This window comes from Lepidochelys kempii, chromosome 2 (assembly GCF_965140265.1).
Source record: "Lepidochelys kempii isolate rLepKem1 chromosome 2, rLepKem1.hap2, whole genome shotgun sequence".
Taxonomy (NCBI): Eukaryota; Metazoa; Chordata; order Testudines; family Cheloniidae; genus Lepidochelys; species Lepidochelys kempii.
The window spans coordinates 7,732,415-7,746,972 of NC_133257.1; the positions used below are offsets into that span (position 1 = coordinate 7,732,415).

The 14,558-nt window shown below is 45.6% G+C and overlaps 1 protein-coding gene across 1 annotated transcript in view; it reads left to right on the plus strand.

Moving 5' to 3' along the window:
* TSNARE1 (t-SNARE domain containing 1) overlaps window positions 1–13,455 on the plus strand; it is a 695,747-nt gene extending 682,292 nt beyond the window's left edge. The window contains exon 13 of the mRNA XM_073329996.1: window positions 13,062–13,455. The gene's annotated coding sequence lies outside the window, so the exon portion shown is untranslated. The remainder of the gene's footprint in view (window positions 1–13,061) is intronic.
* Window positions 13,456–14,558: the final 1,103 nt, after the last annotated feature.

Below are 14,558 nucleotides of genomic sequence, written 5' to 3' on the forward strand. Positions count from 1 at the left end.
ATGATTGTTCCCTGCTGTCTGTTCTCCAGTGTTTTGTCCAGTTCAGTTTTCCTTCTTCTATTGTAGGCATTTCCAAGACACCAGTCACGGTGGTATCAGAAAGTCATTTAAAAAGTTGTAAGCAATGGGACTTCCACCACTTCCCTTGAGACACTCTTCCACTGTTTAATAGACTTCACCCTTAGGAAAGATTGCTTCCTATCCAACAGCAATGTACATGAGCGCGGTTTCATATCCTTCTTCTCCAACACCCCTTGGAACCCCGAAATAATTCCTCTCCCTCCCTTCTTGTTTTGCCTCCTTCAAATACCAGAAGGTAATAATCAAGTCAATGAATAAACAGAATTATCATCATTGATATGCACAAGTGGAGCAAATGGCACTATGCAGAATATTCAATAATAATCAACCTTTCAATTACTGTTAATATTTACTCTTCTTTTCCTTCTCCTCAAAAGAAAATAAAAGACACCACCTGAGCTCCTCCAGCTCTCTATAGTGTATTGGTAAACACAATGCTAGTATACAGAAATGAACCTGGCAGGAGGCAGTCCATTACCCTGGGAATTATATTAGGCTGATTGAAGGGCTGCGTGTGCTCCATGGTAGAGAAGGCGATGAAAATGATGTTTTTGTGTATACAGGACATTACACCGAAAATGGGCTTAATGGGCTTAACTACATCGTAGGTGGAGAATGTTAAACAGGAACAATTAGATTACTATTGATAACGTGTAGCATGAAAGGTCCTTTCTCAACACTTCCCCGCCTTTCAAATACCCCAGTCTAAGAAGACAGAACTAGCAGTAATGGGATGAAACTGACCAAGGCGGTTAGAGGGCACAAGGGAGAGGGCATGGTAGAGTTCCACTCTGTTATGCCTATCCACCACTGGTCTGTCGCCCCCACACCTCACGACTTTGGGGGAAATGCGGAGAAGAGCCAGCCAGAGACTCCAGTGGTTAGGGGCAGAAGCAGCCAAAGCAGGGACCTCTGGACATCCAATCAAAATTGTGCAATGGTCTCTGACTTCCTCTGCCCTGTGCTGATTGGCTGTTTGCTCCAACTCCCTCCCTCCCTCACAGCCTGCTCACCTCAGCTTCACTCCACATTTGTCCCTTTTGGCCTCTTCTCCTTACCTTGTCCCCGTCATCCTGCATCCTTAACCCTTTCCATTTAACTGATCTCCTCCAAATTAAACTCTCCATCTCCTCCCCACACCCCCAATCATGCAACTAATACAGCATTTGCCACCATCATATTGTTCACTCTGCTTGTAAGTTTTCCCCCTCTCTGGCTCATAAGAATGGCCATACTGAGTGAGACCAAAGGTCAATCTAGCCCAGTATCCTGTCTTTCAACAGTGGCCAATGCCAGTTGCCCCACAGGGAATGAAAAAAAACAGGTAATCGTCAAGTGATCCATCCCCTGTTGCCCATTCCCAGCTTCTGGCAAACAGAGGCTAGCGACATCGTCTCTACCCAACCTGGGTAATAGCCATTGATGGATCTATAATCCATGAACTCATCTAGTTCTTTTTTGAACCCTGTTATAGTCTTGGCCTTCACAACATTCTCTGGCAAGGAGTTCCACAGACTGACTGTGCATTGTGTGGAAATAATACTTCTTTTTGTTTGTTTTAAACCTACTGCCTATTAATTTCATTTGGTGATCCCTAGTTCATGTGTTATGAGAACGAGTAAATAACACTTTCTTATTTACTTTCTCCACACCCGTCATGATTTTATAGACCTCTATCATATCCCTCCTTAGTTGTCTCTTTTCCAAGCTGAAAAGTCCCAGTCTTATTAATCTCTCCTCATATGGAATGCCATTCCCCTAATCATTTTTGTTGCCCTTTTCGGAACCTTTTCCAATTTCAATATATCTTCTTTGAGATGGGGCGACCACACTCAGTATTCAAGATGTGGGTGTACCATGGATTTAGATAGCGGCAATATGATCTCTTCTTTATTCAGATTGTAAGTTCTTCAGGACAGGGGACTGTCTACTATGTGTTTACAGCACCTAGCACAAAGGGGCTCGGGTAATTAGTAGTAGTCATAATGATCAGTAAGCATCTTACAACGGTGGCACAACTAAGAGTTGCCCAGAAGCAGTTGTAAGTGACATCAGGTCTGGCCCTAACAATCAGTTCTCATGCAGGAGAGAGTCGGCCTCAGCTTCTTTTCCCCCACTTTAACCCAGGTCTTCTCAGACAGGCCAATTCTCTGCCCTCACCTTGCTGCTTATTTGCCATTTGCTCTTGCAAGTCAATGAACAGTCAGTGGACCCAGAATCATACTTGCACTCAGTGCAGTGGATCAAGCCTAGTGCTTCACTTACCTGTGCACACCAGCCCCTGCTGCACACCATGAATGGATTTGTAGGATTCAGCCCAGAATATACACTCAAGGGTTAAATAATTGTTAGGGTTGGGAAGGATGCAGAGCAGATTCCTGTATTCTAAGTCCAAAAGGAACCACTGAGATCATCTAGTCTGACCTCTTGCCTCACACGGGTCATAGAACTTCCCCAAAACAATTTCTGTTTGAACTAGAGTGTATCTTTTTAGAAAAAAAAACATCCTTCTTGATTTAAAAATTAATCCAGTCCATTCCATTTGCTTCTTTTCTCTTAAGATTGAATATGTCTGTTCCAGCTTCAGTGTGAACAAGGCTTTCCTTTTTTCACCTCATAGAATAAATTTTGCTTGTAGCTAAACGCAAGTGCCGAGGCAAAGATCTAGTACTGCCCTGTAGCTATCGGTAGGTGTGCTCCCAGATACAGTGAAAAGGAAATGATATGTTGAATGGGTGTTAAATATAATTTGTACACCAGTCAGACTAGGGCTACATTCCCTACTCTGTGAGCATTCACCTCCCTGAAATTGTCTCTCTGCCACCACAGGTACTTTGATCTGAATAAGCAACTTGCGCTACTGAAAGTTCACCCAAATAGAAGGTTGAATGCAAGTAGTTCTACATGTTTCCATAGGAATATAGGATTTATAGCAAACTGGTGATTTGTCAAGTCAGGTACCAAGCAGTGGCCAGTCCCTGGTGTCTTCTCTGGCCAGGTTCTCCTCATCATGTTCTCCTGAGGGTCACCCACACAAAGCTATAATTCTCTCTCTTTTCCCTCCAGTAAGAAGAGATTGCCAACTGTGAGGCTTCCAGCCGTATTGTCCCCAGGAAAAGTGGACAGTGGCTGAATAGACTCGAGAGACGCTTGCATGATTGCCTTAAAGAAACCACGACCCCTGCCCACTCACTCCTAAAGCTTCTGAGAGTCCAAAAGAGAAGGGAGTATTCTTAGCTCCGAGTATGGGAGAGGGAAGACTAGACTTACACCTCTTGACTGAGACTTTCTGAGCTCATGCTGATTTGGGGAACAGGATAAAAAGGTCCGAAGTGGAGGTCTGTACAGTCCTGCAGAACTGGTGGCTTGTGTGTGGGTATGAAAAGGTTAAAGAATAAACAAAACCTGATGGATGCACAAGAACGCTTCAGAGCACAGCTTGGGCGGGAGGGCAGGGAGGAAAGTAGGCCCTGCAAATGCCAGTGTCTGTGTCTTTTCAGATAAATCTTTGAAATGGCCTTTTTGCAATAAAAGGATGACTAAAAAGTCTCTGTGGGAACACAATCTCTGCTGATCTCCACAAGCTGCTGTCTCCTGAAAGCTGCCCCAGCTGCAAAGAGAGATGCCCTTGACACCACTGGAGTCACTTTCATGGCAGCCAAGAACAAGAGGAAACCTCCTCCTCCTCTGAAGCGTTAGCAGATTCCAGAAAAAAATGCATGCCATGCTCTCCCCTTATTTTTCTTGCTTACCAGCGACAGGATTCCTGACTATTAAGCTAACAACTTCACTCCCCCCAGGCAATCCTACTCATCTGTTAAAAATAAATAGGTAAATACAAAAATGAGTAGCTACACGGAACTAATGCAGCCGAAAGTGCGAAGAGAGCTCATTGATGGGGAGAGCCGTGCAATTTTCTTGGCTATTCAACGCCATCTGTTTAATGTCACTTAGATTAGATCTTGTGCAGATTGCGCTTTTAACCATTTTTTCAAGGCAACGGGATGAAGTCAGAGTTCTTCTGCCACTTATAATCTCTGCCTGGATTCTCTCTTCTCCCCTCTTTTGAAGAGGATGGCACTGGAGAAGTTTGCTCATGTTGTTACTGGCTTCCCAAAAGACTGTCCCAGAAGAGAGTGCTATTCTTTGTGGAATAAGATAATGATACTGGATTCTGGGGTTGAATGGAAGCCATCTAGGCTTATGCAGCAGTTTATGAGCCGGAAAGTTTCTGCTGGGTGTGATGTCACTACTGCTGTAGCAGAGAAGTAGAAATCCTTTGCTTCCTTCATCCCAGTGACTTCGGTTTGAAAGGGGTCCATCCTGCCTGAGCTTGTCTGGATCAGCGTGGTTTCGGTGCCAGCTTGCACGTGTTTCCCTCTTTCCAAACTTTTCGGGTGCAAGATGTCCAAAAGCATACCGGTCTGTGTCGGCAGTGGAGGAGTTGATGGAGCCTGGCTCTGAAGTAGCAGGCGAGCTCTGCACTGAGCTGGTCAGGCTCTCAGACCAGAAGTGGCATGGTAATGCCCTAGAGGAGGGAGTGAGGACGAGCTGGGCGGGGGTGAAGCTCTAGGAGCTAAGGGCGATGGGGGCCAGATTCATGGGTGGTGTAAATCCGTAGCGTCAGTGAAGTCCGTGGAGCTATAGTGATTCCCACTAGCTGAGGGTATAGCCCATTAGCTCCCAGTGCTGGTGGCTTCGTAGGTGTCCTGTTGGCGGACGCTAACAGGGCCGGATGACCTCTCACGACCTCAGTTTCACTTCTAAAGCAAACGCAAAATAGTGTGTTCAGGGCATACGGCAACTGTCTGAATCAAGCAGAAAACACCTACTGGAAACGGAAAAGCAATTATGTCCAGGGTTGGACATTAGCCGGAGCCCTTTGCAAAAATTCCCAGTGCAGCTCTAGAGCTAGAAGGCAGAGAAAAGTGACATGAGACAGAGTTGTCAAGGAGACAGTGTCATGGTGTATTATGAAACCAGATGTGGTTTTGGGTAGCTAAGTGACCAAAAGAAAACTGCACTCACCCTCTACTACTGCATCGCTCTGCTAGGGGGAGTGACTGGAATGCGTTACCTAGGGAGGTGGCAGAATCTCCTTCCTTAGAGGTTTTTAAGGTCAGGCTTGACAAAGCCCTGGCTGGGATGATTTAACTGGGAATTGGTCCTGCTTCGAGCAGGGGGTTGGACTAGATGACCTTCAGGGGTCCCTTCCAACCCTGATATTCTATGATTCTATGACTGTGGAGGAGAGAAGAAGTGGGTAAGCTTACCCAGAAGCAAAAGATTTTTTGGCAATGAAAATATACCCCTGGGATCTGAAATGTGACTTACTGTTTAGTCAGAGCAAAGCATCCCGTGTAATTGTCAGCAAGCTGCACTGAACATTGCCACTTGAATCTAAGTTGCCTATAATGGCCCATGGAACTTGTAACATTGGTGGCTTCCTGCTGCAACATGCCCTAGACACCTGCTTATATATGTCTCCCTACACTTGGTTTCAGGGGTGTGTGGGAGTAGCAGTCTTTGCTTCACCTCCCCACCCGAACTCAACTAAATACTTCCTCTGTTTGCCAGAAGCTGGGAATGGGCGACAGGGAATGGATCACTTGATGATTACCTGTTCTGTTCATTCCCTCTGAAGCACCTGGCATTGGCCACTGTCAGAGGACAGAATACTGGGAGAGATGGACCTTTGGTCTGACCCAGTATGGCCATTCTTATGTCCTTAGATAAAGCTCTGGGCTGGAATGGAATCTCTCATATAAGAAATGTTCTGTTTGATTTAGCTAATGACAGACAGAGATGAGCAAGGCTGGTCTTGTGGTTGAGGCATTGGAGGAGGGGCTCATGAGATGTAGGTTTAAATCCCAACTCTGCTACAGACTCCCTTTGTGATCCTGGGCAAGTCCCTTAACACATCTGTGCCCCAGCTGTAAAATGGTGGGGGATCGCACTGCCTTTCTCCCAGCCTTTGGCTGCCTTGGCTATTGTGACTGTAAACTTAGTGGGGAAGGGGGGGTCTCTCTTGCAATGTGTATATACGGTGTCCAGCATCCTGGGCCCCCAATTTTGGTAGTGAAGATACTGTGTTATGTAAGCCATTCCCTTCCCAAAATGTCAGTGGGAGAGATCCAGTCTCATACTCTAACCGGAAAAGGGGTTGGAGGAGCTCTTTTCTTTTCCCTCTCTGACCAGCCTGCTTCTGTTTGTTGATGAATGGGGATGGATTTGGTGTATTCTCAGCCAGCAACAGCCGAATGCCTGCATTTGAAGTCCTGCTCTTGTGACCAGCTCAGAGTGTAGGAGGGACATTTCACAACAGCGGGTACATTTTACGGGGATAAACGCGGTGCTTTTGAAAGTCAGGAAATAGGAAGTCATGTAAACACCAGGTTTAGTATTCTCAAAACTTCAGATTTCAGCCGATCCCCTTCTATCCTGATCCCCAGCATTCCCAGTCCTGCCACTCACCATCCCCAAAGTGCAACCAGCACCGTTCACTTCTGATCTACAGCGTTCCTTGTTATTCCTGCCCTGCATTTTCACCTCAGTTCTGACCAGTGGAACTCCCTGTTGTTCCCAATCCTTAACACAGCTCTACCAAAGCGCTGTAGTCCTTCTCTGCAACAGCCCATTGCTAATCCAGTTGGGGATTTCCCACTGGAATGTGCCCTGCCAATGCACTGCAGTCTGATTTGGAATATCCTCTGCCAAGCCAATCCTGGGTCACTCCTCAACTGTGACGGGTCGGAGTGGATTCTCAAGGACCCCTTGCTAAAACTCTAGCATGAAAATGAAGGGAAGTGTGGAATGCCTGCTTCTAATGGAATTACACCTTCTCTGGGTTCTTGCTAGAGACAACTTCTTCCGGAGGTCTTCATACACATCCCAAAACTCACATCCGTTTATACAGCTGAAATCTGTGCTATATCGTCAATAGACTCAGTGGTCCAAATCTTGGCCCCATTATAGTTTGAACAAGTAGTACATCAAACTGCATTACAGAACATTAGCGCATGGTAGCAGGGTCCACCCAGTGAATTACTGCGGTGTAGATTCACACCTTGGCTTGCTACACACTAGCTCGCCATGTAAACAGGCTCTTAACTGCCACTTTAGGCACCTAAGTCCAGCATTTAGGTGCCACTTGCATTCATAATCCTATCATTCAGCTGCTGCCTAGCCCTGTAGGCCCTTAAAATTCATGGGCACCAAAGTTTCCCTCATTAACGTTGCCTAGGTGCCTACATTTGTGCCAGCAGGCATTCATACTGCTGCTTGAGTCCTGACAACAGTGAGCTGCTCAGCACCTAAACCCTGGTAGCATTCACAAGCTAAGTGTTCCCACACCTGGCTTGTTTGCAGGGCCTGATCTGGTAGATGTGCTCTTAGTACACCTACTCCTAGGCTGAGGTGACCTCTCCTCCCATACCCCATGGCCCAGTGGTTAGAGCACTGGGCTCACATGTGGGAGAGCCAGGTTCCAATGCCACTCCTGTGGACTAGGGTTTGTGCCCAGGTCTCCCACCTCACTGCATGAACCACTGGGCTCTAGGAAGGTAGTCTGGGGCGGGTGTCTCTCCATTTCTTCTGTTGCAGCTGGCCAATTTGTATGAAATACATAAATATTCGTGGGGCCAGCGAAGGAGAATGACTCCATGGCCTAGTGGTTGCAGAATTCCCCTTTATGGGAGAAGACCTGGGCATCTGCTGTGAACCAGGCAGAGTGGAGATTTGAACTAGGGTCTCCCTCAAGTGCTCGAACCAGTGGGGTACTAGGTATAAGCAAGGCACCACCTCCTCATTTCTTCTTGAGAATGTGCTGATGTCACTTAGGTATCTGTCTCCAGGAGAGTTTCCAAGGTTGTGAATCCCAAGTAGAGGGAGTTGCCTCCCTCCAGTTCAGAGTTAGGTCCTAGTTCCTTTTGATGGGCGGGGCTTAGCCCACATCCCTCTCCTTGGCATTTCCTATTGGCTGGCTTAGGCAGCTCCCCACTTAGCATGCTAGCTTCCATGAATCCCAGTCTTAAGCACCTACATCTCCCCATACAATGCATGGAGAGCCTGGGTGACTAACTCAGGGCTGTGAATGCCACTGGGAGGCAGGGCACCTAAAAGGTAGGTATTGCAATGCCCAAGACCCCCGTGTGAATCTAGCCCAGGGTGTACGACCATTAAAGAACTCTTGTTAAATTACAGGCAGTACATCACTGATCCTAAGCGGAGATAGCCAGCCGTGCCAAATCTGACAGTGGCTTTTGTGCCATGGACAAATATCCACTAGGGACAAGGGTAAGAGGGTTTGTATAATGAAAAGAAGTTATGTGTAGCAAAGGGGAATATAATTTATTTATCTGCATAACCTTTGTGGCAAATTAGAGGAAAAGAATTATTTAAAAGGGAGCAATATATGTTGCTAGAAAAGCAGACTTTACTGAAAGCATCCCCACAGCCCCGTAGATTGCCTCTGAACAAGGCCTAGATAAAAACTCAGCTCCACCAGATTCACTGTGTCCGTGGTGCAGTTCTCAGATTAATCTGCTGTCTGATTAGATTCAGCTTTGAAGAGCTGGAATATATTGTTGTTTGCCTTGGCTGTCATGTCATGTTTTTTATTTCTTCTTATTTAATTGAACCCAAGTAGACCGCCACGAAGCAAATAATAGTGCAATGATAACAATTATGTATTTATGTCATATCCCATGTCCAACAGGCTCTGGGTAACTTGGTGTAATACCATAAATAAAACATACGTGCCCCAGTTTTCAAACATGGGGCCTTAAAGTAAGGTACCTAAGGGCCTAACCATTCCCACTGTAAGGGTTGTGAGTATTTTACCGGGAGGTGCTCAGTTGCTTTGGTGATGGGCAACAGCGAAAAGCCTCCTGAGAGTCTGCAGAAGAGAAAAGTGAGGGGGGATTTGATAGCAGCCTTCAACTACCTGAAGGGGGGTTCCAAAGAGGATGGATCTCAGCTGTTCTCAGTGGTGGCAGACGACAGAACAAGGAGCAATGGTCTCAAGTTGCAGTGGGGGAGGTCTAGGTTGGATATTAGGAAACACTATTTCACTAGGAGGGTGGTGAAGCACTGGAATGGGTTACCTTGGGAGGTGGTGGAATCTCCATCCTTAGAGGTTTTTAAGGCCCGGCTTGACAAAGCCCTGGCTGGGATGATTTAGTTGGGGTTGGTTCTGCTTTGAGCAGGGGGTTGGACTAGAGGACCTCCTGAGGTCCCTTCCAGCCCTGATGTTCTATGATTCTATGAGAGATAGAGTATTGGTTTCAGCTTATCTTTGGGTTTTATACTGCTGTCCCTCCCCATAGCATCTGAGCACCTTCCACACAAAATCAACAGCAATAGCAAGGACCCATAAGCTAATGGTTCAAGCAGGGAACTGGAAATTCCAGCTTCTCTGCCCAGCCCTGTTACTGGCTTACTGTCTTCCTATAGGCATATTCTCCTAATCTCTTGGTGCCCATCTGCAAAATGGCCAGGATCAACAGTGATCCCCAAATTAGCAGAACATGCCGATGTGGAGAGGTTGGCTATCCTGTGGCATGAAAAGACAGTCTTTGTAAACCGGGAACAGAAAATGGGCCTGTATAATTGTATTAACAGAGCATCTCAGTGTCCCACAGCTCAGGCAGGGAGGGGTGCTTTATAATAACACTGATTGATATTATTATAGGATAGATATGGCGCACTCAGTATGCAGCATGGGACGGGAAAACGTGAGAGAGCTCCGGCAGGGTGGGGAAGCAGAGCAGGAGGTAGGAAGGTAAGCAAGCACCCTTAGTGATGTAGCACAGATCTGAGCAGAGCGCGGGCAGAGGGGAGATGCAGAACTTCTGTGAAGCTGCAGCACAAGGTCAGAGCAGGGTAGGCTAGCGCTGCGGGAGGGAACAGTGAAGAAATGAGGGGACTGCTAAATTGCTGTCGTGTTAATGCCACTGAGTAGCTGCAGTGCACGGGGAGGAGAGAGGGAGGCAAGGAATGTTTCAAAGTGGACCTAAGGCTGCCATTGTGAGGCAACTGAGAATTCTCTCAAGTGTGGATTGAAGCCACTTGCTTCCCCCAGCAGAGTTTCAGCATGGGGAGAGGAAGAGCGTGATGTGCTCTGGCAATCTTGGCCAGATGGAATGGTCCACAGGGGGCTGCTCCAGCCCATCTGCAGGAGAGCAGCCCTGTGGCTGCTCTAACGTGCATCTGGGGCAAAGCTGCGGCGCCAGCCTGCAGTTTGGTTGGATTTCAGAGAAGTGCATGTGCCGCCCCCTGCTGGGGTAAATGGGGCTTGGCTCCTGCTCCTGCTTTTAGCTGGAGTTCTACACATTGAACGATGAACAGATACTGTATTAGTCACAGGAAGCAAATGTCCAAGACAAACAAAACTTGCCCCCTCTGGCATTCCTTTTAGCCCACTGTAGTCTCTATATCTTCCCCTCTCTATGCTGAGCACAAGCACACACAGCTATTTATCCAGATGACACTGCACTCATTTGACTTTTGGAAACATACAAGGACATTAAGGCTCATTTCCCTGACAGCAGTTAACCTTAGTGAACTACAGCCTAGCCATTCAGACCAACTGCTCTCTATTATTCATACTAATGGGTGAGGGGGGGATGCCCCTTATAATTTAGGGGGGTTGGAGCAGCAGGAATGAAAAAAACTAATTATAAACAGGCTGCTAGTCACTGAACTCCCCGAGAAGGAAAATAACAAATAGACTAGACACCGGAGTGGATGAGAGCGTATGAGACTGATCCAGACATCCAAGTCAATGGAAAGACTCCCTTTGACTTCCACAGACTTTGGATCAGGCCCCAGAAAATTCCCTGGGCCCCGTTCTGCAAACTATTACTCATGCAAATAGTCGCACTCAAAGGACGGAGAGTGAACGAATAAGAATGAATGAAGAATGTCAGATAGAGGGAGTGAGAGAAGACTTGAGTATCACCAAGGGAAAGAGCATGGACCTGATCTTGGGCTCCTAAGTTGTTAAATATTATTGCACTGAAGTTAGATCAGCCTCCCTGGCACTTTTTATTTCTTAACATGTCGAGTTCAGCTGCTAACTTGGCATAATGCTAATGGCTTCAGGGTAGCAATGCCCATTGACCCCAGTGGAGGCCCTGTCCTGTTAGATTCGGTAAGCTCTTTTGGGTAAGGATTGCCTTTTTATTATCGGTTTATACAGCACTGTGAAGTCCTGGTCCAGGCCTGTGGCTCCTGCATGTTACCACACTACATATAAATCACAATAATCATAGGCACTCTGTCAAAACTTTAGGATTTGGAGGGATAAAAATCCTTTCTGATGGTCCTTAAAAGGGATTCATGTTTCCCTAAATTAAACCCCAAATGAATATTATACCATGCTGGCCACATGGCCCAAACTCTCTCTCAGTTGGATTGTGGCCACAGCATCAAAGGATCCATCTCCAGATATAGACACAAGACAGGTTTGCGTCCCAGCCCAGCGATCAGCTAGTCCTGATTTAAGTAGGTTTTGTAATGTAGATATTTTTCTGCTCACAAATCAAGATACATAATCCCCACTTGTTACACACCCTGCCAAAAATTACAGTTCCTGTTGGTATTGGAGCTTGTTTACGTGTCAAACATATGGTGCCCCTCATCCCAGTGCAAACAGAAAGCTTGGATTCCAGCTCCTCAGAGGGAAAAGCCAAGCCAAGATCCATGGGATTTCCTTAGGCTGAGCTCTCTCTCATGCACACACACAAAATGTTATGAACCATGGCAGCTTGTCTTAAAAAGGCATTACTACAGGAATGGCTTGATTGGGCCAGATTAACTCCAGCAACTTTTTACAGGGAGAAGAACAATGCTGAGGAATGTGATCAGCTGTGCATCAATTTTTGGACACCAATTTTACTCTTTTATGTGGCCAATTACCATATCGATACTTGGCACTTACAGACACATCCATCTCCTTCTCAGGGCTTGGTCTGTCCTTTCACTCTTCTATTGGATCGGGGTATGGCATTCCCCGGCAGAGTACAGGGAGAGAGAAGAGGATGTTTTTAGAGAGCTAGGCAAGTTTATATGATTCCTATTCTGGCTTCTCCCCATAGCCTCTCAGATCTCATGTGAAACACAGTCCAGTGGTTTTGTGATGATATAAGTACAATTCATTTACTGAAGATGAAGATTTTACTGTTTCCTTTTTAGCAGTTTATGCTGTTTACGTGTGTTCATGGCAAACCGTGGGTCTTACTCTGTGCACATATGGCACCTTCCACACTGGGATCCTGATCTCAATTGGGGCCCCCAGGTACTATTCTCAGACAAATAATTGCTACTAAAATAACCCACGTGGGTTTGTATTTTGTGAGTTTTCAGGGTTTGGTCATTCTCCTCTATTTTGGTATCTTGTTGGTTTACAGTAAAGTAATCTTTTCTTTTTAGTACATCTTCTGAAGGATTTCAGGCATAGGCACCAATAAAATGTCATGGGAAAGTGATCACGTACAGTAAAGTAGAGCCTGGTTTTATTATGTGGCCAAATGGCAACACGGCCAAAATTGCTATGGTCTCACTTGTGACCTAACCTAGGATTTGAACCCTGCTTCCTACTCATTAACGGCTAGTGCACCCCTCCATTATTTTTTTTAAAAGGCCAGCCTTGCTGCCTTCTGGTGCTGGGCTCCACTGGTAATACAAATAACAGCGCCAGAACACAGTTCCCTGCCTAAGCTTTCTCCCCAAGCTTGGCCAAACCCTCGTCATCTCCACCCCCACTTCTGCCTCCTCCACGAGAGAGTCTCTGCTCTCTCCTGTATGCCTAGACTGGCTCCAACCAGGCACACGCTGATGGGATTGCGTATCCACCTTACAACTGATTATATATTTATTTGGGAATGTCTCGACTAGCCATCCTTCTGTGGGCTGGCACTTTATATCTGCAACTCTCAGAGAAACCCATGAATACTTATCCGTTATCCTTATCTTTGCAGAGCACCTGATCTCACCATGAAGTGGAACAGACTCTGAAGATACTTCACATTCAGGCCATATATCAATTTCGGCTTTACTTGATATGTGATATTAAAACTGCTGTAACCAATAAAGACTGTAATTGTATGAAAGCAAAGCTAGGTTTTGTAACATATATTAGTGATCATGAATTTTTTTTTTCCTTTACCTCCTTCACTGAAGACACACACTGTATTTGATCTTGTGTTATGGATTTTACTTGTCCTGTGTATCTGGGGAATGTTATTTCATTGCTGCTGAAGCTTGGTGTTTAGAGTGCTTGAATATGTATAACTGAGAGTTCAGCTTTATAGTTTTTTTCTTTCAACATGTTCCTGATCGCTAATTTTGTTCTTTTAAAGCCATGGAAGTCAATGTGTTTTGTTGGTTTCTTTTTTTACAGGGTTTAAAAATAATCTTGTACAGGCAGAGGAAATTCACGTACAGTAAACTGCTACTTCAGAAATTGCTCTTCTGGGCAAAACACGAAGACATTTTAGGATTACGCATATTATTAGCATACAGATCAGTTGGCTGTTTAGTTGATGCAGGGGTTCTCTGTTTGGAAGAGAACTATGTTAAGGTACCATTTAGTTGGTGCCAGCTGTGTCCAGCTGTGTTGGTGCACCAACACCTTGGTGCGCTGTGCAGCTCACACCCATGTCATCTGCACTGGAGCATGGTGTAAACATAGCCTTAGACTCTCAGCTCTACATACACAAAACAACACCTCTCAAAGGCCCTGTTTGACACAGGGACAAAGGGACACAGCAATGGAAGATCAGAAAATAAGATCAGTTATTTCACTAGGAGGGTGGTGAAGCATTGGAATGCGTTACCTAAGGAGGTGATGGAATCTCCATCCTTAGAGGTTTTTAAGGCCCGGCTTGACAAAGCCTGGCTGGGATGATTTAGTTGGGGGCTGGTCCTGCTTTGAGCAGGGGCTTGGATTAGATGACCTCCTGAGGTCTCTTCCAACCCTCATCTTCTATGATTAAGCCCTGCCATACCTCGCTGGCAGGAAGTATATAACTAGAGCTGATTTAAAAACAAACAAACTGGAAAAGAAGCTCATATAATTGCAAATTGTATTGAACATGTAATTGAAATAAATGTTTAAATGTTTCATTTACTGAAAACCCAGTTTCCGTTAAGAAAATGTAGTTTTCAGTAAATGAAAAAGGTTGATAATTATTTTGATTAAAATTTCAGTAAAAGATGTGGACAGTTTTCTGAGAAATGGAAATAGCATCAATTTTTCATGAAAAATTGCATTTTTTAAAAGAGGCCATTTTTTGGCAAGAAACAAACACAAACAAAAACCTTTTCATGTGAAAAATGTTGACCACCTCAATACATTACATATCTCTGAGCACTAAGGAAGTTAAAAAACCTGCAGCAAACCGGATCCGAAGTCGCTGCATTGACATCTGTAGAGCTATGCCAGTTCACACGAGCTGAGGATCAGGTTGTTAAGA